This window comes from Chrysochloris asiatica, unplaced genomic scaffold, assembly GCF_000296735.1.
Source record: "Chrysochloris asiatica unplaced genomic scaffold, ChrAsi1.0 scaffold00066, whole genome shotgun sequence".
In the NCBI taxonomy this organism is placed as follows: domain Eukaryota; kingdom Metazoa; phylum Chordata; class Mammalia; order Afrosoricida; family Chrysochloridae; genus Chrysochloris; species Chrysochloris asiatica.
The window spans coordinates 9,577,642-9,604,303 of NW_006408584.1; the positions used below are offsets into that span (position 1 = coordinate 9,577,642).

Genomic DNA, 26,662 nt, shown 5'->3' on the forward strand with positions numbered 1-26,662 from the left:
TTACACCCTCGGAAACCCTGTACAGGGTCGCTATGGGTCGGAACCGACTCGACGGCACTTAACAACAACAACATATATATATATAATTGTATATATTACAATATATAACATAATTATATTTGTACAGAGTTAAGTTTAAGTAGGTCTGGTGGCGCAATGGTTAAACACCTGGCTGCTAACTGAAAGGTTAATGGTTCAAACTCACCCTGCAGATCCTCAGGAGAAAGGTCTGGCTATCTACTTCAGTAAAGATTGAGCCTAGAAAATTCTCTGGGGCAGCTGCATTGTCACAAGGGGTCACTAGGGATTGAAAAGCAACTCCAAAGCATCTAACAATAACAACAAAATTTAGAAAGAGATGGAGGTGATGAGGAAGAAGGTACTTTTAGTTTTCACTAATATAGTTCCACACTGCTACAAGTTTTTTAACTAAGACATTGTTTTTATAATAATAAATCTGAACATTTTAAAATGCCAAAGTAAGCATATCCCTCATGCTTATTATGATGTCAATAGCTGCTATATTCTATTAAAATAAAAGAATCATCCTTTTCTAATTACACTTTCGAAAAGGACAGGGTTATTTTAGAAGGTGTGGCAAAAAAGAACTTTGACACAGATTAGGTATTACCAGTTTATTCAATTGGATTACAATTAAAATTTGACCACAGTGAAAGGAGAGCAGAAAGACAAAGAATTTCTTTGAAATTTAGGGAAATGGCTGAACATGAAAACCTGAAGACCCCAAAATACTAATGTGGCAATACATAAGTATTCTGTTATTGTTAGGTGCCATGGAGGCATTTCTGACTCAGAGTGACCCCTATGTACAACAGAACAAAACATTGCATCATCCTCACAATTACTGTTACACTTGAACCCATTGCTGCTGCTATTGTGCCAATCCATTTCGTTAGTGGTCTTCCTCTTTCTCTCTGACCCTCCATTTTACCAAGCATGATGTCTTTCTCCAGGGACTGATACCTCCTGATAATATGTTCAAAGTATGAGAGATGAAGTCTGGTCATCCCGGCTTCTAAGTAACATTCTGGCTGTACTTCTTCTAAGACAGATTTGTTTGTTTTTCTGGCAGTCCATGGTACTTTCAATATTCTTTGCCAAGACCATTAATTCAAATGCATTGATTCTTCTACTATCTTCCTTATTCAAAGTCCAAATTTCATATGCATATGAGCCTACTGAATATACCATAACTTGGGTCAAGCATACCTTAGTTTTCACACTGACATCTTTGTTCTTGAAAGCTTTAGAGAGGTCTTGTGTAGCAGATTTGCCTAATGTAATACATCTTTTGATTTCCTGACTGCTGCTTCCACATGCATTGATTGTACATCCAATCAAACTGATGTCTTTGATAACTTCAATCTTTTCTCTATCATGATGTCCAGTTGTCAGGATTTTCATTTTCTTTATAGTGAGGTACAATCTATACTGAAGGCTATACATATGTAGTATTGTTGTTAAGAGCCGGCAAGTCAGTTCCGACTCATACCGACCCTTATGGGGTTTCCGAATAGCAGCTGGTGGGTTTGAACTGTTGACCTTGTGGATATATATGTATGTGTGTGTGTATAGATAGATAGATAGATAGATAGATAGATAGATAGATAGATAGATATGTTTTATATATATATATATATATATATATATATATATATATATAACCTTAAAAATTCACAAGAATAAGCTCATTGCTGTCAAGTCAATTGTGAATGTTAGTAACTCTGGTGGTGGTTATGTGCCGTGGAGTCAGTTACGACTCATAGCAACCCTGTACAGGGTTTCCAATCTTTGCGGGAGCAGAAAGCCTCACTCATCTTTCTCTTGCAGAACAGCTGGTAGTTTCGAACTGCTGCCCTTAAGGTTTGCAGCCCAATTCATAATCACTACAAAACAAAATACAACTGTCCTAGGGCTGTAATCTTTACAGAAGCAGAGTGCCACACCTTTCTCCTATGTAATAGCTGGTAGGTTCAAACCCTCAATCTTTCTGTTAGCAGCTGAGCTCTTTAACCAATGCACCATCAGGGCTTCTCTCAAATAAATTTGTTGTTGTTCAGTGCCATCAAATCAGTTCTGTCTCATAGCATATAGGGTTTCCAAGGAGCACTTGGTGAGTTTGAATCACTGACCTTGCAGTCCAGTGCTTATCCTACAGAGACACACCAGGACTTCCTCAAATAAGTACTTTTATACAAATATCCATAGCAGCATAATTCTCAATAGCCAAAAAGTGGAAACAATCCAAATGTCTACCAAGGTATAAATGGGTAAGCAAATTGTGGTATGTTCATACAGTGGAATAAAATCTATTCATGAATAGGAAAAAAGAGCAGATACAGGCTACAATTTAGATCAATCTTGAAAACACTGTGCAAAGTACAAAAAAACAGACACAACGGTCAAATATTGTATGTTTCCATTTACATGAAATGCCGAGAATAAATAAATCTATAGACAGAAAAAAGATTGGTGGCTGGCAATAGCTGAGAAAGATAGGAATGAAAAATAACTGCTTACTGATATAGGATTTTATTTTGGACTGATGAAAATGTTGTCAAAATAGGTAACAATAGTGTTTGAAGAGCACTGTCAACTGTTCAAATAAACTGAATTGTTAACTTTAAAATACTGTTCAGTGCCATCAAGTTGGGTCCGACCCATAGCAACCCTGTATAGGCTTTCCAGAGAGCAACTGGTGGGTTTGCACCATCGACTTTGTGGTTAGCAAACCAGTGTTTATCCTACAGTGCTACACCAAAACTCCTTTAAAATGGTTAATTATGTGAATTTCATCTCCATTCAAAAAATAATTTCTTTTTTAAGCCTAGGAACAAAATAAGATGAAAGGACTTGCTTTAACAAAAATGACATTATAGAGTTATAGTAATTAAAAGTGTACCTTATGTTAAAGATAGAAAAATGAATCAATAGTTCATATTAAGGAATCTAGCAATAGACACTCTATATATGCTAGAGGTAGCACTCCAGAAGAGTTGGTGACAGATTCCTTTCTTAAATAATACTAAGGCACATCTATGCAGAAAAATATTAGCTACTCACTTATCCCATACAATGGACACATAAATCATACAGATGAATTTACACATGAAAGGGAAAGATTAAAGCCCTTACTAAAAATGTTGCTTTGAAATGCTAGCAAGTCATTTCCAACTCAGCGATCCTATATATTGTTTCAAGGGAGTCGCTGGTGGATTTGAACTACCAACCTTCAGGTTAGCAATCCAGTGCTTATTATACAGCACTATACCATAACCCAAAAAGAAACTCCACAACAAAATTCAAAGTAAATGATATTTGTTGTTATTAAGTGCCATAGAGTCAGTTCTGATAGTGCTAGATTAAACACAAAGAGTAGCCCATGTCATTGGAGATTTTAACATGTTTAACCATAATTTTAACTATGGTCTTAACTTGAAATGCACATTTTGTGGATATGTGTAAGAACTCCTTTAATGGGGCTTCCAGCCTAATTATTCATGCTCCAGATTTTTTTTTTTTTTACAAAAATGCTGCTGCTATTGTTGGTAAGTACCGTCAAGTCAGTTCTGACTCATAGTGACCCTGTATAGGATTTCTGAAGAATGGCTGGTGAGTTTGAACTGCCGACCTTGTGGGTAAAACCAACCTTGCAGTCCAGTATTTAACCTACAGAGTCACACCAGGACTGCCCTACAAAATTGCAGAGGATGATAATATTCTCATGACTTTAATATAAAAAAGATTTCTTAAGACTGAAAAGAGAAAAAAATTAGCCATAAGGCAAAAAAGATCAACATATGGACCACATTACAATTAAGAACATTTTGTTCACAAATGATATTATTAGGATAATAAAAAGGCAACCCACTAAAGAGAAGATATTTGTAATATGTACAACAAAAATCTTATATTAAGAACTTCTACCAATTTATAAGAGACACCTCAATACAAAAATGCACTAATGGCTAATGTATTTCAAAAGAGGGTTTCCAAATAGCCAATAAATAAGAAGTTACTCATCCTCTTTGATCACCAGAGAAATGAAACTTAAAACCATAATCAGAGTACACTATATACCTAGGAGACTGACAAAAAATGTTAAAGTCTGACTAAGTACTTGGTGAAAATGGAACAACAGACGATCTTACACATAACTGGTTTGTGTGAATGCACTGGAATAACCAGCATGGAAGACAAACGTTCCATTATTTAGTAAATCTTAGGATACACACAGATCAACAAGTTCAGACTAAGGACAAATTAAATGTGTGCATATGTGCACCAGGATACATGCATAATAATATTCAAAGTAACACTATTTATAACCATTAGTGCAAAGATCCATCAACAGTAAAAGAATATGTGAATTGTAGTATGTTCAGAGAGAAAAGTAATGGAGTCTAAAGGGCATCACAACAAACAGCTATTACCTGCAACAACTTTAGATGATTCTTTAAAACTATTTTCAAAAAAGAAACAATAAATAAAGGCATGTATACTGTCTGATCCCATTTATGTAACCTTAAAAAATAGGCAATATTTTAAGGATGAATAGTTAAATATAAAACCATATATAAATGCAGGAAAAGTATTAAAGTGATACCAGTATTGACCTCTAGTGTAAAGGAAAGAATATGCTGGAGATTTCTGTTATATAGAATCACTTTATTTTCTTAACCTGGGTGGTATGCTTTTGTTATAACTCATTAAACTGTACAATTATAGGGTTTTATTTATTTATTATTCATGCAAAAATAGGAGGATAAGTTAAAAATGTCAAAATGTGAAACTAGTGTTTCTTAGTATAGTCTCCATCTAGATCCATACACTTCTGAAGTCAGAATTTCCATCTCTCTACCCCTTCCATGGACATCTGGTGTGGCACTGTGGGTTAATGCCCAAACTACAAAGCCATTTGAACTGCAAGGTCAGTGATTCAAGCTCACCAGCTGCTCCACATAAACCCTATACAGGGTCACTATGAGTCAGAACGAACTCGGCAGCACTGAACAACAACAAAAACAACAACCCCTTCCCTGGAGTCCTAGTGTGGTGCTGTAGGATAAGCACTTAACCATAAAGATGGTTTGAACTGCAAGGTCAGTGGTTCAAACTCAACAGCAGCTCCTCAGAAACTCTATACCGGGTTATTATGGATCAAAGCCGACCCAACAGTACTTAACAACAACCCCTTCCCTGAAGAATTCTGCACTCTGATTTGTTGTTATGTGCCATCGAGTCAGTACCGACTCATAGCAACCTTATGCACAGCAGAATGAAACACTGCCCGATCCTGGGCCAACCTTACTATTGTTGTCACACTTGACACCATCAATGCTGCCTCTTGGCCAATCCATCTCGCTGAGGGGACTTCCTCTTTTTCTTTGACCCTCCAACTTTCCAAACATAATATCCTTCTCCAGCAGCTGCTCCCTCCTGACAGTATGTCAAAAGTATGAGAGACGAAGTTTGGCCATTTTGGCTTCTAAGTAGCACTCTGGCTGTACTTCTTCCAAAACGGATCGATTGGTTCTTTTGGCAGACCATGGCACTTTCAATATTCTCCTCCAACACCATAACTCAAAGGCATCAATTCTTCTACGGTCTTCCTTATTCACTGTCCAGCTTTACCATGCACATGAAGTTACTGAAAACACTATGGCTTGGGTTGGTGGTGGTGGTTATGTGCCGTGGAGTTGGTTCCAACTCATAGCGACCCTGTACAGGGTTTCCGAGGCTGTAAATCTTTATGGGAACAGAAAGCCTCATCTTTCTCCCACGGAACAGCTGCTAGTTTTGAACTGCTAACCTAAGGGTTTGCAGCCCGATTCGTAACCACTACGCTACCAGAGCTCCTTATGGCTTGGGTCAGGTACACCTTAGTCCTCAAACTGAAATCTTTGCTATTCAACACATTAGCAGATTTGCCTAATGCAATACATCGCTTGATCTCTTGACTGCTGCTTCTGTGAGTGTTGAGAGTTGATCCAAGAAGAATGAAGTCCTTGACAACTTCAATCTTTGCTCCATTGATAAGAATGTTGTTTACTGGTCGAGTGGTGATGAGTTTTGTTTTCTTGACATTGAGATGTAATCCATACCGAAGGCTGTGATCTTTGATCTTCATCAGTAAATGTTTTACGTCCTCTTCACTTTCAGCAAGCAAGGTTGTATCATCTGCATACTGCAGGTTGTTATTGAGTCTTCCTCCAATCCTGATGCCACAGTTTTCTTCATATAACCCAGCTTCTCAGATTATTTGTTCAGCATATAGGTTGAATAAGTATGGTGAAAGATTACAACCTTGTCGCACACCTTTCTTAATTTTAAAATATCCAGTGTTCCCATGTTCTGTTCAAACAACTGCCTCTTGGTCCAGGTACAGATTCCTCATGAGCACAATTAAGTGTTCCAGACTACTCATACTTCGCAATGTTGTCCATAGCTTGTCATGATCCACACAATCGAAAGCCTTTGCACAGTCAATAAAGTATAGGTAAATATCTTTCTGATAGTCTCTGCTTTTAGCCAAGATCCAGCAGACATCAGCAATGATATCCCTCATTCTACGGCCTCTTCTGAATCCAGCTTGAACCTCTGGAAGTTCTCTGTCAATGTATGATTGTAGCCGTTTCTGTATTACCTTTAGCAAAACTTTACTTGCATGAGATGTCAAAGAGATTGTCTGATGATTTCTGCATTCCATTGGGTCACCTCTCTTTGGAATGGGCACAAATATGGATCTCGTCCAGTTAGTCAGCCAGATAGTTGTCTTCCAAATTTCTTGGCAGAGATGAGTGAGTGCCTCCTGTGCCGCCTCACTTTCTTGAAAATTTTCAATTTTTATTCCACTCTGATTTACACCATGTCAAAAAGGCAGTTTTATAGTCCTCAAGAAACTTAAACTATAGGCACCCTCAAGGGACTCAAACTCTGTTCCTTTTCAATGTTCTTTGAGTTTTGGAAACAAAACGAAGTCTGAAGGGCCATGAACCGGTTTTAAGGTGGATGGGGTAAGGTTTCCCAATGAAATTCTCATAGGACAGACTTTGCTACCAACAATGCATAGGTGTATTATTGTGATGGAAAATAATTCATCACTACAACTTGCCTGGCAGTTTTCCATTTTCTTAAAACTTCTTTATAATAAGCCCTCCTGATTGTGCTGTGTCCTTAGAGAGTTGATCAAGATACCCCTTTGTTGTCCCAGAACCTTCTGAGCTGATCTCTCTGCCTTGAATGCAACTGGACCCACCACAGGTCCCCTAAGAAGCCATAGTTTTGATTGGACCTTCCTATCAGGAACATGTTGGTAACTGCTGATTACAATTCCTTCCATGAAATCATTTTCATAACTTCAATCTTGTTTAAATGACAAATGGAACGGTGCTCAAATCCATTCCCCTCCCCTTCATCCTACACTTTTGGGGGCCAATCCCACCCCCCACTTGTGACCTGATCCCAGCCCCGCCTGAGGGTGAGCGCCTCTTATATTGTAGGGGAAGAAGTAAAAACTGAAATGTTATTTTGTAGAAATAAAATGAAATAAATATAAAGTCTTAAGGAAAGAACTATAGGGAAAATGTACCTTTGTCCTTTCCACCTCAGCAGAAACACTGGAGTGAGTTTCTCTGGTTGTTTTTTTTTTTTTGTTGTTGTTGTTGTTGTTTTTTCTCTTCTCCACACAGGGTCTGCAGAGAGATGGGGAGTTTATAACCCCAACCCTTTGTACTGCACAGTCTCTCCGCCACAGGGGCCGAGGGGTATTCCAATCTTATTCATATTTTTGGAGATTTTTGTGTGAGAATATCAATATTAAAAATAAATGCACTGTGCATTACATAAGATCAAAAGTGGAATCCTGAACCCCATCCAGAATCTTCTGAGGTGGGAAATTTCTACTGAAAAGGACAAGCAGACCAGCCTGGAGTGGCTAGAGGAATAGAAGATACTTCGTGAAAGACCGACAATAACAGCAGTCTGGCTGACTAGTACAAGAACAAGCAAGAAGCTCGCCTAGGAGACATCAAGGCAAGTGGTCACGTCCCCTCAGGGCAAACCCCCTTCCAAGACTAAGACTCAATGGGAATACACAAGCAGACATGTGCTCTGACTGGTGGCCACATTGGTCATCGATAAGGGGACGTGAGGGAAAAACAGCAATGAAGCTGTGAGCTAAGTCCAACCATGTTCAATAGACTCCTGTGAACCCGGGTGGAGACCTGGTTGGTCAGCAGTTTATCAAGACCTGGGGACTCCTGGTCCCAGAGTCAGTGACATAGCCACAGAGGACTAGAGTGGAGAGTGAAGCATCCAGTTGATAAGAAGAGAGGGCATATGCACAAGAACACCCACACATTGCCTTCAATGACTGAATTATGAGAGCTCAACTAGAAGAAAGAAGAGGAAAAAAAAAGTAATCTGATACAATTTGATGAACTTGACCTATACCTATAGATGTAGTACCCCAAGACAGCGAACAAGGATCATTCCCACCCCTTCAATACACAGGGTAGACAGGGATGGGCAACTTGGACATTGTCTACCCAATGGGGGGCTACAAAGGCAAGAAGTGACTGGCTTACAAGCTTTCAAGTGGGAGCCTAGATCCAGAAGGCACAGAGGAAGGCAGAATCTCCACTGAGTAGTATCCAATGTGTCTGGGCGGGACTGATGAAAGAAAATGTGGAGAGCATTCATGTGGTACAATAGTAAATAATTACAATCAGGACTGACTGTGAGGAACGGAAATGTAAAGGTAGACATTTTGTAGCAAAAAGAAGTAAGTGGTTGACTTGGCAGGCCAGGAGCAGAGGCCCCTGGGACCATCAAGGGGACAAGGGCGGAAAGCGGGACCCCATCCACAGAAACAGTGATGGAGGCAGAGATGATGACATGGAGACATGGAGCTGCTGGGAACTCTAGACCCAGAAAGAAGAGGGGCTGTGTGCTGACAACCAGGTGGCAGACTTGTGGAGTGTACCGTTTGGTTGGTTGATGATGCATGGAGGGGATTATAACCATGGCAATGTAACGATATACGACAGGATGAGTGTAAAGCTAATGTTCTCCCATGTAAACTATCACATAATTCATCTGAAAAACAGTTAATAAATAAATAAATGCAGAAAAAAATCTGTTAAAAAAAAAAAAAGACTGATGGAAATCTCAAGCTCTTAGAGCTAGCTGATCTTTGCACAGTGCATTTGACATCCATTAAACTGAAAGCTTATATAAGCTAAGATGTTAGCTTAAACTCAAAATGCCAAGCTATGTAACATCCCATAGTAACTATCATATCTACAGTAATTATATAGTCTTCTTCCACCAGTTTCTGGACTTCAGTCTGTTGCGCCTCATTATTTGTGATTGCTAAGTTTTCTCTTTCTTTACCTATTTTTGAGGTCTTCTCAGGCATCCTTAAAATGCTTATCTATCTAAAAACTAGTGTTTTATGTGGGGTCACATTCCTGTAAACTTGTTGCAAAGCCTCATGATTTGGGAAGATGTCCACTTGAATTTTCTTAAAAATTTGGTATTAGCCCTGACCTTAAAATTGTTTATTTTTCCTATTGCACAAAAAGTATCTTTTTTCTTTGAAAGCACCCTAAAGAAACTAAATATATTACTGAGACAACTTGTCTGCAGCCACACACTGATAATGGAGGCATGTTTAAACATGTTAGCTGGAATAAATCTGGGTATATATAAACTGGAAGCCTAGTAACAATACTTTTTTATATGCCCTGTTATAGGGAGCCCGACTTACAATAGGATTTTATTCCAATGACTCCATCATAAGTCCAATACCTTTTTTTTTTTTTTGAAGTTTTACTTTTTTATTGCCTTTTATTACATCTGATCTTGGTCCTTAGGAGCTAGAAACATTACATATGAATTTATAGATATCTTCAGCAAATTATACTCTACAAGACTATATGAAATACATATTACTATGTTGTTGTTGTTGTTGTGAAATGTCTTTGAGTTGGTTCCAACCCACAGCATGCCTGTATAGGGTTTCCAAACAGCAGCTGGTAAGCTTCAACCACCAACCTTGCAGTTCAAACGGCTTTGCAGTCTGGCGCATTAACCCATAGTGACATACCAGGTCTCCATTACTAACTATTGTTGTTAAGTGCCATCGAGTCGGTTCTGACCCATAGCGACCCTGTACAGGGTTTCCGAGGGTGTAAATCTTTACAGGAGTAGAAAGCCTCATCTTTCTCCCACCGAGCGGCTGGTAGTTTCGAACCGCTGACCTTAAGGTTCGCAGCCCGATTCGTAACCACTATGCTACCAGAGCTCCTTACTAACTATAAGATATAAGATATATTAAAACAGAAAATGGATGTTTCTCTAAATTGTGGATAGTTGTAACTCAAAATCATGGTAAGATGGGGACTACCAGTATTTAATTGAGCAGCAGTTTTTCACTTGACACAATGCTAGCTCACATTAAATTATTCAACGGACTGCTAATGTCACACTGGACAATCCTGGTTTCTCCCATTCACTTATTTCATTTTTTTCAGTAGGTCAAACAGAAACTTTATTACTTTTATAACAGCCTTTTATGCTTTCTTGCCCTTTCCCTTCGGAGCAGGTGTTTCCTGGACCGGATTTTTCTGACCCTTTTGAGCTTTTAGAAGACCAGCATTCTGGCTGGAAGCTTTCTCTTTCTGGGCAAGAGTCTTCTTGCTGCAGCATTCACATTCTTTCCTGGAACTTTCACAGCAGTTGCCTTCTTGGGAAAAGTTTTCAGGAGAGCTGCCTTTGAAGCTTCTTAACTTCATATTTTATTAGTCTGTTCCTCAGACTAACCTTCCTGACTTTAAAATGATACAAATCTATCACCTTGGCTTTCTTCTTTCTGGCTTCAACTTTCTTAGCCCATCTGGTGACTGCCCATTTTGTAATGATATCTGCCTTCTGCCAGGCTTTTCAGACATACTTCTGGAACTTGAGAAAATCAGTAAGTTGTATGCATTTGAAAGGCATGGCCTGCCTCCTTACTTGAGTGCTAGGTCCATCAAGCAAAGCCCTATTCTGATCAATAACATCTACAATCTCGACCAGTTTCCCAACATGAGGCCCAAAGGAAATAGAGGCCACTTGGCCAACCTCCATGAAGAGCATGAGCACCATCTGGGTGGTGTTCGGGTGAAAGGTCATTTTTTGTGTGTGTTTTAAAATAAGTTTAATTTCTGGATAACACATTCATATAGTTCAGACAGAAAAATATGTAAAATCTGGAAAAATGGCAACGGTCTACAAAGTTTTGTACCCACCCTTCTCTGTTCCTTATTCCCTCTCTTTCCACCAGCCATATTAGTTTCTTAGTTGTCAATTTAAGATTTCCTTATAAAATATGAGCATATATTTCTTTAGCATTTATTTAGTCCTGGTTTGGTGCAGTGGGTTAAGCACTGGACTACAAGGTCAGTTTGAAACACAAGGTTGGCAGTTCAAGTTCACCAGCAGCTCCTTGTAAACTCTATACAGGGTCACTATGGATTGGAACCAACTTGACAGCACTCAACAACAATATACATTAGACTTTGCTCTAAATTTTTAATTATTATTGCATTTATGGTGAAAATTCACACACTAAATTACATTCCCATTTAATAATATTTGCACAAATTACTGCGATATTGGTAACATTTTTCATATGTATCAACATTCTTATTCATTCCATTCTGATTCTACCATTTCCAGTATTCTTATTATCTTCTCCATTACCTTCTCATCTTTGCTTTCAAGTAATTTTAACTACTTGGTTACATATAATGTTTTAAAGTAGACTATCACTCATGTTGCAAAAAAAAAAAAAAATTTTTTTTACCACAGTGTGCTTGTGAAAATACATGTGAGCGGAGAGAACAGTTGGCAAAGTAAACATATAATATGTATATTATTTACTTGTTGTTGTTATTAGGTACCATCAAGTGGTTACCAACTCATAGCAACCTTATGCACAGCAGAAGGAAACACTGCCCGATCCTGGGCCAACCTCATTATCGTTGCCATGCTTGAGCCCATTGATGATACCTCTTTGCCAATCCATCTCACTGGGGGTCTTCCTCTTTTTCTCTGACCCTCCACCTTACCAAACATGGTATCTTTCTCCAGCGACTGCTCCCTCCTGACAATATGTCTGAAGTAAAAGAGATGAACTTTGGCCATCTTGGCCTCCAGGGAGCACTCTGGCTGCACTTCTTCCGACACAATCTGTCGGTTCTTTTGGCAGCCCATGGCATATTCAATATTCTTCTCTAACACCATAAGCATCAAAAGCATCAATTCTTCTACGGTCTTCCTTATTCACTGTTCAGCTTTCACATGCATATGCGGTTACTGAAAACACCATGGCTTGGGTTAGGCGCACCTTAGTCTTCAAGCTGACATCGTTGCTCTTCAACACTTTAAAAAGGTCTTGTGCAGCAGATTTGCCTAATGCAATATGTCGTTTGATTTCTTGACTGCTGCTTCCGTGAGTGTTGATAGTTGATCCAAGAAGAATGAAGTCCTTGACAACTTCAATCTTTTCTCCGTTGATAAAATGTTGTTTATTGGTCCAGTGGTGAGGATTTTTGTTTTCTTGACATTGAGATGTAATCCATACTGAAGGCTGTGATCTTTGATCTTCATCAGTAAATACTTTACGACCTCTTCACTTTCAGCAAGCAAGGTTGTATCATCTGCATATCGCAGTTTGTTAATGAGCCTTCTTCCAATCCTGATGCCGTATTTTCTTCATATAACCCAGTTTCTCAGATTATTTGCTCAGCATACAAGTTGAACAAGTATGATGAAAGAATACAACCTTGTCACATACCTTTCTTAACTTTAAACCATTCAGTGTTCCCATGTTCTGTTCGAGCAACTGCCTCTTGGTCCATGTACAGGTTCCTCATGAGCACAATTAAGTGTTCCGGAATACTCATACTTCACAATGTTAACCATAGCTTGTCATGATCCACACAATAGAAAACCTTTGTATAGTCAATAAAATACAGGTAAACATCTTTCTGATATTCTCTGCTTTCAGCCAAGATCCATCAGATATCAGCAATGATATCCCTTGTTCATGGCCTCTTCTGAATCTGGCTTGAACCTCTGGAAGTTCTCTGTCAGTGTATGCTTGTAGCCATTTCTGTATTACTTTTAGTAAACTGTACTCACACGTCTGTCAGTTTGTCATACTGTGGTGGCTTGTGAGTTGCTGTGATTCTGAAAACTATGCCACTGGTTATTTTAAATACCAGCAAGGTCACCCATTGTGGACAGGTTTCAGATGAGCTTCCAGACAAAGACAGACTAGGAAGAATGAGTGACAAACTACTTCCGAATATTTAGTCACTGAAAACCTTATGAATAGCAGAGAAACACTGTCAGATATAGTTCCGGAAAATAAGCCCCACAGGCTGGAAGGCACTCAAAATGCGACTGGGCAAGAGATGCCTCCTCAAAGTAGAGTTGACCGTGATAATGTGAATGGAGTAAAGCCCACGGGACCTTCATTTGCTGATAGGGCACAACTCAAAATGAAGAGAAACAGCTGTAAACATCCATTAATAATTGGACCATTGAATGTACAAAGTATGAATCTAGGAAAATTGGAAACTGTCAAAAATGAAGTGGAAAGCATAAACATCAATATCTTAGGCGTTAGTGAGCTGAAATGGACTGGTATTGGCCATTTTGAATCTGACAACCACATGGTTTACTAAGCCGGGAATGACAAATTGAAGAGGAATGGTGTTGCATTCATTGTCAAAAAGAACATATCCAGCTCAGTCATGAGGTACAATGCTGTCTGTGACAGGATAATATCCATGTGACTACAGGGAAGCCCAGTTAATACCACTGTTATTCAAATTTACACACCAACCACTAAAGCCAGTGAAGATGAAATAGAAGAATTCTACCAACTTCTTCAATCTGAAACCGATCAAAAATGCAATCATGATGTATTGATCATTACTGGTGACTGGAATGCAAAGGTTGGGAGCAAAGAGGAAGGATAAGTAGTACGAAAATATAGCCTTGATGATAGAAATGATGCTGGAGAACGCATGATAGAATTCTGCAAAATCAATGATTTGTTCATTTCAAATACCTTCTTCAGACAGCATAAGAGATGACTATATTCATGGACCTCACCAGATGGAATACACAGAAATCAAATTGACTACATCTGCAGAAAGAGATGATGGAAAAGCTCCATATCATATTATTTACTTAGCATCAGATAAATTTTAGAATTATATTAATGTATTTATTTATTTCTAAAGAATAATTCTACACATACTAGTAGAGAAAGATTATGACACCATTAAATAAAATGGTAGTAGTAATGTTTTGTTAACTTTAAGAGGTTCTAAAAATCATATCCTGAACTCACAAAACAACCATTCTGTGCTTTTCTTCTTCTTCTTCTTCTTCTAGTGTTTCTTGTCAAATTTGACATAAGAGTCAAATGTCTTGGTCATTAGAACAATACCACCAATGTTATCGCTCCAAATCATTGTGTTGTGGGTAGATGCCAAATAAAATAATGAAGCTAAAATCAACATCTACTGAAGACATCATGTACAAACATAACCTTTAAAGTACTACAGCAAAATTGAATTATTCTAATCTGGAATAAGTTTTGGATTTACGAGCTATCATATTTTTACATAAATAATGTGTGCTATATGCTTTTGCAAGCTTTGGGGCCCTTGCTCATTATTTTCATAAGCATGCTATACCAGTATTTTCTTTACATGGTGATGACTGCAATTTCTATTTTTTTCTGTCCAATGCATTTAACTCTCAGTCTAATAACCTACTGACATGGAGGTTAGATCCCCAGCAGCAGACCCTCGAGTTTCTAAAGTTACTCCTCTCTCTGCAGGATTCCTTTCCTACTTCACGAACTGCTTTCTCCAATACAAGAAGAAATCATTCTTTCCATCCCTGAAACAGACTTTGACAGGGTGACTGACTCAAGCCCAGGAGGTGCACAGTTCTGTGCACACCAGGCCAGAGAAGTCACTTAGGCACCTGAGGTCGGCTTGCCATAGCCACTGAATTCCTATCCCCTTATCTAGCTGGTTACCTGCCATAATCGGGCAATTTAGATTTCACACTTGTGCAGACAGGAGGGGCAGGTCTTGGGTACAGGGGGTCACACATCCTTTCGCTTGGACAAGACAACTCTGAATGGCTATGAGGAGGTCCTTCAAGGACAGGGTACCGTGCGCCCAAACAAGCACCATCTTGCCCCCTGACTTCACATGGAGTTGGCAACACAAGCGTGTATGAGGGCAGTGGCCCTCACCTGCTACAGGACCAGTCCACATGCAGTCCTCTGCCCAACCCTCCAATCATCTCAGGTGCAACATACTAAGGTTCACTTGAGCTATAAGGAATCCCACTGTTCTCAGCCCTACCTGTAAACTGCTCCAGAGCAAAAACAAAGTTAAAATTGTTTATTTTCCAATTACCAGTATACTATTGTGTGTGACACTATAGGATAAGCATAGGACCACAAGGTCGGTTTAAACCACAGGGCCAGTGGTTCAAACTCACCAGTCACTCCTTGGAAGCCCTATACTGGGTCACTATGAGTTGGAACAGACTCTGTGGCACTTAACACACACACTGGGTTCTTCTGAACTCAATAAAGTGCTAGTGTGGCACTATAGGATAAGCACTGGACTGCTAATAGCAAGCTCAGCAGTTCAAACCCACCACCAGCTCCTCAGAAGCCCTATACATGGTCAATATGAGTTGGAGTCGATTCAATGGCCCTTAACAACAAAAAAACTCAACCCATGACTTCTTGACCCTGGCTTATATCTTTATAATGCAAATATGATTAAAAGTGACATTTTTAGACTATTGAGTGAGTGTGAATAAGGCCAAAATCTTGTTCTGGAAATGCCATGAGACATGGGGAGTATATGGTGGTGGTGGTTATGTGCCAGGAGTATATGCAGAGTGTTATTTCTGTCTGTTACATGTGTATGCATGTTTACATATATATGTGGAAAAAAATGTGGTATCAACCTTATACTATCAGAAATTGTTTGTTTATAAATGCACTTACAAAGATATTATGCTTACCAAAAAAAATAATAAAATAACTATACTTTGATTAAGTAAATGTTTTTTACCTGCAATTGATATAAAATAAACAACTTCACTCTTACTCACAGAAAGAAACAACTCCAAATGTCTTAGAAGCATTTAAACTGTATCTTTAGCAGTTTATACTACCAATTTTCAAAACATAGCATTTCCTAAACATAAAAATATTGAATGATGCAGAAAGCATCAAAAGAAGATGGAAGGAATACACAGAGCCACTGTACAAAAAAGAAATGGTCATTGTTCAAGCATTTCAAGAGTCAATGATACTGAAGGCACTGGAAAAGAACAAACCTCTAGGAACTGGTGAAAATCTTTCAAAAAACTGAGGCAGCACTGGAGGCAGCATTCACTCATCTATGTCAAGAAATTTGGAAGATAGCTAACTGACCAACGGATTGGAATAGATCCATATTTGTGCCCATTCCAAACAGAGAAGACTCAATGGAATACAAAAGTCATCAGAAAATGTCATTAATATCACATGCCAGAGGTTCAGGCAGGATTCAAACAGGGACACGGAATGAGGGATATCACTGTTGAAGTCAAAAGGATCTTGGCTGAAGGTGGAGTGTACCAGAAAGATGTTTATCTGTGTTTTATTGACTACATAATGGCTTTGAATTGTGTGGATCATGACAAACTATGGAAAACATTGCAGAGAATGAGTATTCCAGAATACTTAATTGTATTCATAAGGAAGCTGGAGCTGTACATAGACCAAGAGGCAGTCATTTGAACAGAATAAGTGGACAATGAATGGTTTAAAATCAGGAAAGGTATAAACCAGGGTTATATTCTTTCACCATACTTATTCAATCTGTATTGAGGAAATAATCCGAGAAACTGGATTATATGGAAAAGGACGTGGCATCAGGATTGGAGGAAAACTCATTTTGCTCAGATCAACCATCAACACTCATGGAAACATCAGTCAAGAAATCAAATGATGTAAAAATGACGTACTGCATTAGGCACATCTGCTGCACAAGACCTCTTTAAAGAGTTCAAGAGCAAAGATGTTAGTTTGAGGACGAAGGTGCACCTGACCCAAACCATGGTATTTTCAACAGACAAGTTGGACAGTGAATAAGGAAGAACATTATGCTTGTTAAAGTGGAGACTCAGCAAAAAAGAGGAAGACCACCAACAATATGGATTGGTACAGTGGCAGCAGCAATGGACCCTGAGAAGCAATGATTGTGAGATTAGAGCAAGACCATCAGTGTCTCGTCCTGTTGTGTGCCTAACAACAAGATGAGGTCAAATAGGGATCCTAGTGTGGCACTGTAGGAAAAGCCCTGCAAATTTACCAGCCACTCCTCAGAAATCCTATACAAGGTCACTAAGAGTCAGAACCAACTGGATGACACTTAACAAATATGAGATCTGGTGGCAGAGTGTGTTAAGCTTTGGTCTGCTAACCTAAAGTTCAGCAGTTCAAATCTACATACCACTCAATAAAAGAAAGATGAGGCTGTCTGCTTCCTTAAAGATTTACAATCTCAGATACTCATAGCACATTTCTTATTGTTCTACAGGGTCACTAGGAGACCTGGTGTGGTGCTGTGGGTTAATGTGCTGGACTGCAAAGTCAGTTTGAACTGCAAGGTTGGTGGTTCAAGCTCACCAGCTGCTCCTTGGAAACCCTATACAGGGTCGTTATGGGTCAGAACTGACTCGCTGGCACTTAACAACAACAACACAGGGTCACTATAAGGTGACATCAACTAAACAGTGGGTATGGGTTTTTGTTTGGGGAAGTCAAATATAGTTTCATAAAATGCTACTAAAATGTGTAGCCATTTTAATGTAACTAATCACCACTTGTTAGGTGCCATGGCGTTGGCTCCAACTTATATTGGACCTAAGCCCAAAAGAAATACTGCCCATTCTTGTACCATCCTCACAATTATTTTTATTTTTGAGTCTATTGTCATAGCCATTGTGTCAATCCATTTCATTGAGGATCATCCTCTTTTTTGCTGACCCTGTACTTTATGCATGATGCCCTTCTACAAGGACTGGTGGCTACTGACAACATGTACAAAATATGTGACACAAAGTCATACCACCCTCCCTCCCCAGGAGCATTCTGGTTGTGTTCTTCCAAGACAGATTTGTTTGTTCTTCTGACAGTCCATGGTACTTCCAATATTCTTCACCAACAACATAATTAAAACACATCACTTCTTCTTCAGTCTTCCTTATTCATTCCCCAGCTTTCAACCGCATATGTGGTCACTGAAAATACCATGGCTTGAGTCAGGCACACCTTGCCTCAAAGAGACATCTTTGGTTGTTAACACTTTAAGAGATCTTGTGCAACAAATTTTCTCAACACAATATGTCCTTTGATGTAGACTGCTACTTCCATGAGCACTGACTGTGGACCAAGTAAAATGAAATTTTAGACAACTTCAATCTTTTCTCCACTTATCATGATATTGTTTATTGATCTAAGTTATAAGGATTTTTATTTTCTTTATACTGAGTTGTAATCCATATTGAAGACTGTATGTAGTCTTTGATTTTCATGAGTAAATGCTTCAAGTCTCTTTCAATTTCAGCAAGCAAGATTGTGTTATCTGTATATGTTGTTGTTGTTATGTGCTGTGTAGTCGGTTCCAACTCACAGCGACCCTGTACAGGGTTTCCAAGGCTGTAAATCTTTGCAGGAGCAGAAAGCCTCATCTTTCTCCCATGGAACCGCTGGTAGTTTCGAACAGCTGACCTTGCGGTTCTCGGGCCGATTGGTAACCACTACACTGCAGGTTGTTAATGAGCCTTCCTCCAAACCTGATGCTTCATTCTTCTTCAGAGTCCAACTTCTCAGATTATTTCCTCATTGTACAGATTGAATAAATACGATGAAAGGATACAACCCTGGGGCACACTTTTCCTGATTTCTGTTCGAATAACTGCCTCTTGGTCTATATACTAGTATCAAATGAACAGAATTACGAGCTCTGGAATTCCCATTCTTCTCAATGTTATCCATAGTTTGTTATGATCTATACAGTTGAATACCTTTGTATAATCAATACAACATACGTAAACTCGTCCTGGTATTCTCTGCTTTCAGCCAAGATCCATCTGACATCTGCAATGATACCCCTCATTCCATGTCCTCTTTTGGAGTCCTGGTGTTGCTATAGCATAACCACAAGGTCAGCAGTTTAAACCCCCAGCTCTCCTCAGAAACCATATAAAGGATCGCCACTATTAGTCATAACCGGCTCAACAACATGTAACAACAACAATATCCTCTTCAGAATATGGTCTGAATTTCTGGCAGCTCCATCTCCATATGCTGCTGAAGCCATTTTAAATTTATCTTTAAAGCAAAATTTTACTTGTATGTGATATGATTGGTACTGTTAAATAATTTCCACATTCTCTTTGGTCTCCTTTCTTCACAACAGGCATAAATATGGGTATCTTCCAGGCAGTTGTCATTCAAATTTGTTATCCAAATATCTTGGTATAGACTAGAAAGTGCTTCCACTGAATTATTCGAAGATGAACAGGGCATCAGGATTGGAGGAAGACTCATTAACAACATGTAATATCCAAATGATGCAACCTTGCTGGAATTGAAAAAGACTTAAAATACTTTATGATGAACTTCAGAGACTACAGCCTTCAGTATAGATAGCACCTCAATGTAAAGAAAACAAAAATCCTCACAAATCGATCAATGAATAATATCATGATAAATGGAGAAAAAAGTGAAGTTGTCCAAGACTTCATTTTGCTTGGCTCCACTATCAACACTCATGGAAGCAGCAATCAATAAATCAAATAGTGTACTGCATTATGCAAATGTGCTACACAAAATCTCTTTAAACTGTCCAAGAGCAAATAAGTCAGTTTAAGGACTAAGGTGTGCCTGACACATGCCATGGTATTTTCAATAACCTTATATGCATATGAAAGTGGGACAATGAATAAGGAAAACCATAGAATAATGAATGCATTTAAATTATGGTGTTGGAGAATAATATTAAAAATATCATGGACTGCCACAGAACAAAGAAATCTGTCGAGGAAGAAATTCAGCCAGAATGTTCCTTAGAAGTCATAATGTGAGACTTCGGCTCTCAAACTTTGGACACGTTACCAGGAAGGGCTAGCCCCTGGAGAAGGACATCATGCTTGGTAAAGTGGAGGGCCAGCGAAAAAGAAGATGACCCCCAGTGAGATGGACACAGTGGCAAAAACAATGTGCTCAAACGTAACAACTGTAAGGATGGCACAGGACCAAAAAATGTTTTGTTCTGTTGTGCATAAGGTATTCACATGTAGGAACCAACTCGACACACCTAACAACAACAAGTTCCAGGAAATACAATGTGATCTCTTTGCATGGTCATATTACTCAGTCTTATTATACTATTAATCACAGAATTCTTTGTCCTGTTTTTTACATAGACATTTATAATTCAGGTGCAAAGGAAATAGTTGGTTAAACTTCTGGCATCTTAATACAAATGAAAGTCGTGATTAAGTACTAACAATCATGTCATTGTATTCTTCAGCACCATGTACTTTCTGAGGAATATTGTTAAAAAAGACAAATAAGTCAGTTTCACTTTAGAATGTTCTTAGTAAAAGTAAAAAGTATTCATTTTATGAAATCCCTTATGTATAAATCTTTTAACAATCTGAGTAATCAAATTGGAAGAACACATAAAGTAATTTGACTTTTACAATGGTTATCATAAGACAAAAACACTTGTGACTTATGTGACTGTCTGAGTTGTGAACTGAACCAACAATTTTTCTCATTGAGCACCATTTTCATTTATGGAAACTAATGATATCCTACAATCCTGCAATATGCCTGATCAATGACAAGAACCAATACCAGCCAAACTCATTCTAAACTGACCTGGAGACTGGTGAACAGAGAACAGTGCTTTACCTAATCACACCCACCAGGAGACAATTGGTGAGCACATAAGAACACAATACAAAATTATCAGTTAAATACAAATACAGCAATGCCACAATGTCTTGGAAGCAACACACAATTTCTGTTCACATGAAAAAACAAAACAGAGTGACTCTACCAAGTGACCAAGAGGCAGAGGTAGAAGACATTTTTGAGGGAAAAACAGCACTCAAACTACCTGAAAAAGAATACAAGAGAATGATATTTAAGTACCTCCAAATAACTGACATAAAGATAGAAAAAACAAGAGAGAATTCAGGAAGACACTACAGGAACAAACAAACAAAATAAATCAAGGACTGGAGACAATACAAAACTTCCAAAGAGAAATCTAGAAGATTAGCTCTAAGACTTCAGAAATGGACAATACACTGAAACAGCAAAGGCTTAGATATGAATCTGTGGAAGCCTGAATGGGTGAGCTTGAAGAAAAATCTTGCAATACTAGTAAGCTAGAATTATCAGAAAAAAGAGAGAGACAGAGAGAGAGAGAAATCTGAAGAAAGTCTGAAGAAATCTGAAGAAAGATTCATGTGGGACAACATGAAGAAGAATAGCCTACAGGTGATCGGAATTCCAGAATATGAAGAAACAAAGAAAAGCTACCTACAAAGGAGAACCAGTAAGATTACGCAGCAGAGGGAGGTCTGGCAGAGCAGATTTGTACAGGTGAAGGGAAAATGGTGTGATTCCTTCTTTTTCTCCATGCTCCCCCATTAACACAATATAGATCCAACCATCAGAAAAACAGCAGCAAAGCAAGCCTATACTCATGAAAAGAAAAGGAAATAATACAGGTTAGATCAGAAATAAATGAAACAGAAAACAGAAAAACAATAGAAGAATCAAAAAGAAAAGAAGTTGGTTCTTTGAAACGATTAATAAAATCAACTAACCACTGTCAAATCTAAAAAAAAAAAAAAAAATCGTGAAGATGTAAATAGCATACTTAAGAAACGTCGAGTGGGGGAGCGGCGCTGCCTGTGGAGATCCGCGGAGGCCAACAGGATGACAGGATTCCTTGGCTGCCGAGGTCCCCGCTGCCGTGTACTCGGTTAAAAACGACACCTAACACCAACCATGAAAGATCCAAGTAGCAGCAGTACTAGCCCAAGCATCATCAATGAAGATGTAATTATGAATGGTCATTCTCATGAAGACGACAATCCATTTGCAGAGTACATGTGGATGGAAAATGAAAAGGAATTCAATAGACAAATAGAAGAGGAGTTATGGGAAGAAGAATTTATTGAACACTGTTTCTAAGAAATGCTGGAAGAGGAGGAAGAACATGAGTGGTTTATTCCAACTCGAAATCTCCCACAAACTAGGGACCAAATCCAGGACCAATTTAACGACCTTGTTATCAGTGATGGCTCTTCTCTGGAAGATCCTGTGGTCAAGAGCAATCTGAATCCAAATGCAAAGGAGTTTGTTCCTGGGGTGAAGTACTAAAATATTTGAGTAGAATGGGGCCCTCTTTTGGTGGATGTAGCACAATTTCCACACTGTGAAGGCAGTATTAGAAGACTTAATTGTAAAAGCTCTTTTGTCGCTGTGTTACACTTAGGCATTGCCAAAGTTTTGTTAGTCTTGCATGCTTTATAAAAGTGCTGAGACTGTTATTAAGTAAAACGCTGTCAAACATTTACTGAAAATAGAATTGCCCCTGTGGCTTGATGTGAAGGCAGCAAGGAAAGAAGCACCAGTCAAGTTGAGACAAAGTACCCAATTAAATGACCTCTAAATCGTACCTACTTGTCTTTTTTGAGGCTAAACTGGTCCTTTAGGGTTAATTAACACTTGCTCATATCTAAACATTTTAAAATTAGTAAATTTAAATTAAGCCCAAATGTTAAGGAAATGTTTCATCTCAGACTTCAGTTTACATTTTCCTCTTTCAAAAAAACATCTTTCTCTAAGAAGGTCAGCTAATGATTTGAAATAATTTATTATTAAAGACCGGTCTGGTTACTAAGGTTAGAAGATGGTAATGAGATGAGAGCGTTATTCATGACTTACATAGTATGCTGTCACGTCAGAAATAGTGAATTCTCCTAGTACTACAGGAGGAGATAGGTGATTGGAGATTTGCCATCTTCTAAGGAATCCACTGGATAAGAGCTGTGCTTGTATGAAGTCCAGCATTTGACCAACTCATAGTCAATTGAAGAAAGAAACTGGGACATTCTGATTTGAGTAGTGCTTTTCCTTGGTTTGTTAACTATCACAATAGTCTGCAGCACAACTTTTCTTTTAACAAAGCTAGAACAGTTTTGGCTTCTTAAACGTCATATTTGGGTAGGTTAAGCTGCCATATGTGTTCAGTGTGAATAGTGTTTAAGTTGAAAATATCGTAAAAAAATTTTATTTTTTCAAAAATATTTTCAAAAATAACAGAACTGAAAAAACAAAAACAAAAAAACTACAGGGTGACCTCACAGCAGAAGCAACAGAAATAAAAAGGATAATAACATAATACTATGAAGACCTGTACTCCAAAAAATTCTAAAATCCAGAAGAAAAGGACAATTTTTTAGAAACAAGAACCTACCTAAAATAACAGAGAATGAAGTAGAAAACTTTAAAAGACCTGTAACAAAAGATATTGATCAGGGTGATTGGTTGGAAGTGCAGCCAATGAGCAAGCCTGTTACTCACTTGTGCAGTACCGCAGTGTTGGGGGAAGTGCTTTAGGCCTTCAAGCCCTTCGTGTCCAGGTTGATTTTGCACGATGAGCTCTATCGGCACCGGGTATGATCTATCAGCCTCTACGTTCTAACCTGATGGGAGAGTTTTTCAAGTTGAATATGCTATGAAGGCTGTGGAAAATAGTAGTACAGCTATTGGAATCAGGTGTAAAGATGGCGTTGTTTTTGGGGTAGAGAAATCAGTCCTTTCTAAACTTTATGAAGAAGGTTCCAAAAAACGACTTTTTAACGTTGATCGGCATGTTGTGATGGCCGTAGCAGGCTTATTGGTAGATGCTCGTTCTTTGGCAGACACAGCAAGAGAAGAAGCTTCCAACTTTAGGTCAAACTTTGGCTAAACATTCCACTAAAACATCTGGCAAACAGAGTGGCATGTATGTACATGCCTATACCCTCTACAGCGCTGTTAAGACCTTTTGGTTGCAGTTTTATGTTAGGGTCTTACAGTGTGAACAATGGTGCACAACTCTACATGATAGGCCCATCAAGCATTTCATATGGTTATTGGGGCTGTGCTATTGGTAAAGCCAGGCAAGCTGCAAAGAGAGAAATTGAAAAGCTTCAGATGAAAGAAGAGATGTTGTTAAAGAAGTTACAAAAATAATTTACATAGAACATGATGAAGTTAAAGATAAAGCTGTTGAACTAGAGCTCAGCTGAGTTGGTGAATTAACAAAAGGAAGACATGAAATTGTACCAAAAGATATAAGGGAAGAAGCAGAGAAATATGCGAAGGAATCTTTGAAGGAAGATGAATTAGATGATGATAACATGTAATGTTTACTTCAACATCTATTTTAAATTTCTATTGCAATCCCATGTAAACTATTTAGCCCTGTGGATTATTACATGTTCAATAACCAATTTTGAATAAAATTTTTGTCTTGTTAAAAAAAAAAAAAAAGATATTGATCAGGTCATTAAAAAACTCTAAACACAAAAATTCCCAGACCCCGATTTCTTTATTGGTGGATTTTACCAAACATTCAGAAAAGAGCTGACACCAATTCTTCTTAAAAGATTGCAGAACATAGAAAAGAACAGAAAATTCCTGAATACAATTTATAAACCCTCACACCAAAACTAGGCAAAGATATCACTAAAAAAGAAAATTATAGACTAATATCCCTCATGAACAAAGATGAAAAATTCACAACAGAATCCTAGCCAACAGAATTCAACAACATATAAAAACAATAAATCATGACCAAGTAGGATTCATACCAAGAATGTAAGGTTGGTTCAATTTTAGAAAAACAATCAACATAATCCACCACATAAATAAAACAAAGGAAAAGAAACATATGGTCATATCAATTGATGAAGAAAAGACAATTTACAAAATCCAATATCCATTCCTGACAAACACTCAACAAAATAGGAATAGAAGGGAAATTCCTCAATATAATTAAGAGCAAAAATACAAACCCAACAGCCAACATTAATCTCAACGAAGAGAAACTGAAAGTATTCCCTTTGCTAACAGGAACCAGACATGGATGCCCTTTATCACCACACCTATTCAATATCATGTTAGAAGTCTTAGAGCTATAAAGCAAGATAGAGAAATTAAAGACATCCAAATTGGCAAAGAAGAAGTAAAACTCTATTTGCAGTTAATATGATCCTATACACAGAAAATCCCAAAGATTCAGCAAGAAAATTATTGGAATTCATTGAAAGATTCAGCAAAATGGCAGGGTACAAGATCAACACACAAAAATCAGTAGCATAAGAAATCAGGAAAACAATATCATGTGCAATAATCACTCAATAAATGAAATACTGAGGAATAAATCTAACCAGAGGGGAAAAAAAGACCTCTACAAAGAAATCTACATAACTACTATAAGAAACCAAAAGAGATATATAAAAATGGAAGAATATACCATGCTCATGGATAGGAAAGACTTGTGAAAATGTCAAGACAACTCAAAGCAATCTATAGAAGCAATGCAATCCAAATCCAAATTCCAACATCATTCTTTAAAGAGACGGAAAAAATGATCAGTAACTTGATATGAAAAGGAATGACATCTCAAATAAGCAAAGCACTACTTACGAAGAACAAAGTTGGAGGTCTCTTACTTCCTGATCTTAAAATCTACTATACAGCTACAGCAGTCAAAACAGCCTGGTACTGGTACAACAAAAAATATATAGATCAATGGAACAGAAGTGAATCTATCCATATACTGTCAGCTGATCTTTGACAAAAGGCCAAAAGATGTTAAATGGGGAAGATACAGTCTCTTCAACAAATGGTGCCAGCAAAATTGGAAATCAATTTGCAGAAAAATGAAACAAGACCAATATCTCACACTATATACAAAAAACAAATTCAACATGGATTAAAGACCTAAAATTAAAACCTAAAACTCTAAAGATCATCAATGAAAAAACAGGGGCAAACTTAAGGACTCTGATACATGACATAAATACATTATCAAACGTAACTAAAATGAGCAAATAGCAAAAGACAAAACAGATGACTGTTGTTTTTAAAGTGCTGTTGAAACAGTTCTGTCTTGTAGAGACCATGTATAGTGTTTCCAAAGAGTCACTGGTAGGTTTGAACCAGCAACCTTTTGTTAGCAGTTCAGTGTTTATCCTACAGTGCCACACTAGGACTTCAAATAGATGACTAGAACCTCCTAAAAATTAGACATTTATGTACAGCAAATGATTTCACCAAAGAATAAAAATGGAGCCCACAGTCTCAAGGGAAATAATTTTTGCAATGACATCAGACAAGGAACTAATCACTAAAATTTATAGAAAACTGTAACAATTCTATAAGAAAAAGACAAAGAGCCCAATTAAAAAA

At 38.0% G+C, this 26,662-nt stretch overlaps 1 protein-coding gene and 2 pseudogenes across 3 annotated transcripts in view; 2 read left to right on the forward strand and 1 right to left on the reverse strand.

Moving 5' to 3' along the window:
- LOC102840464 (H(+)/Cl(-) exchange transporter 3-like) overlaps positions 1-26,662 on the reverse strand; it is a 145,214-nt gene that overhangs the window by 79,010 nt on the left and 39,542 nt on the right. The window lies entirely within an intron of this gene.
- Positions 22,205-22,588, forward strand: LOC102840092 (annotated as a pseudogene).
- LOC102839715 lies at positions 23,859-24,612 on the forward strand (annotated as a pseudogene).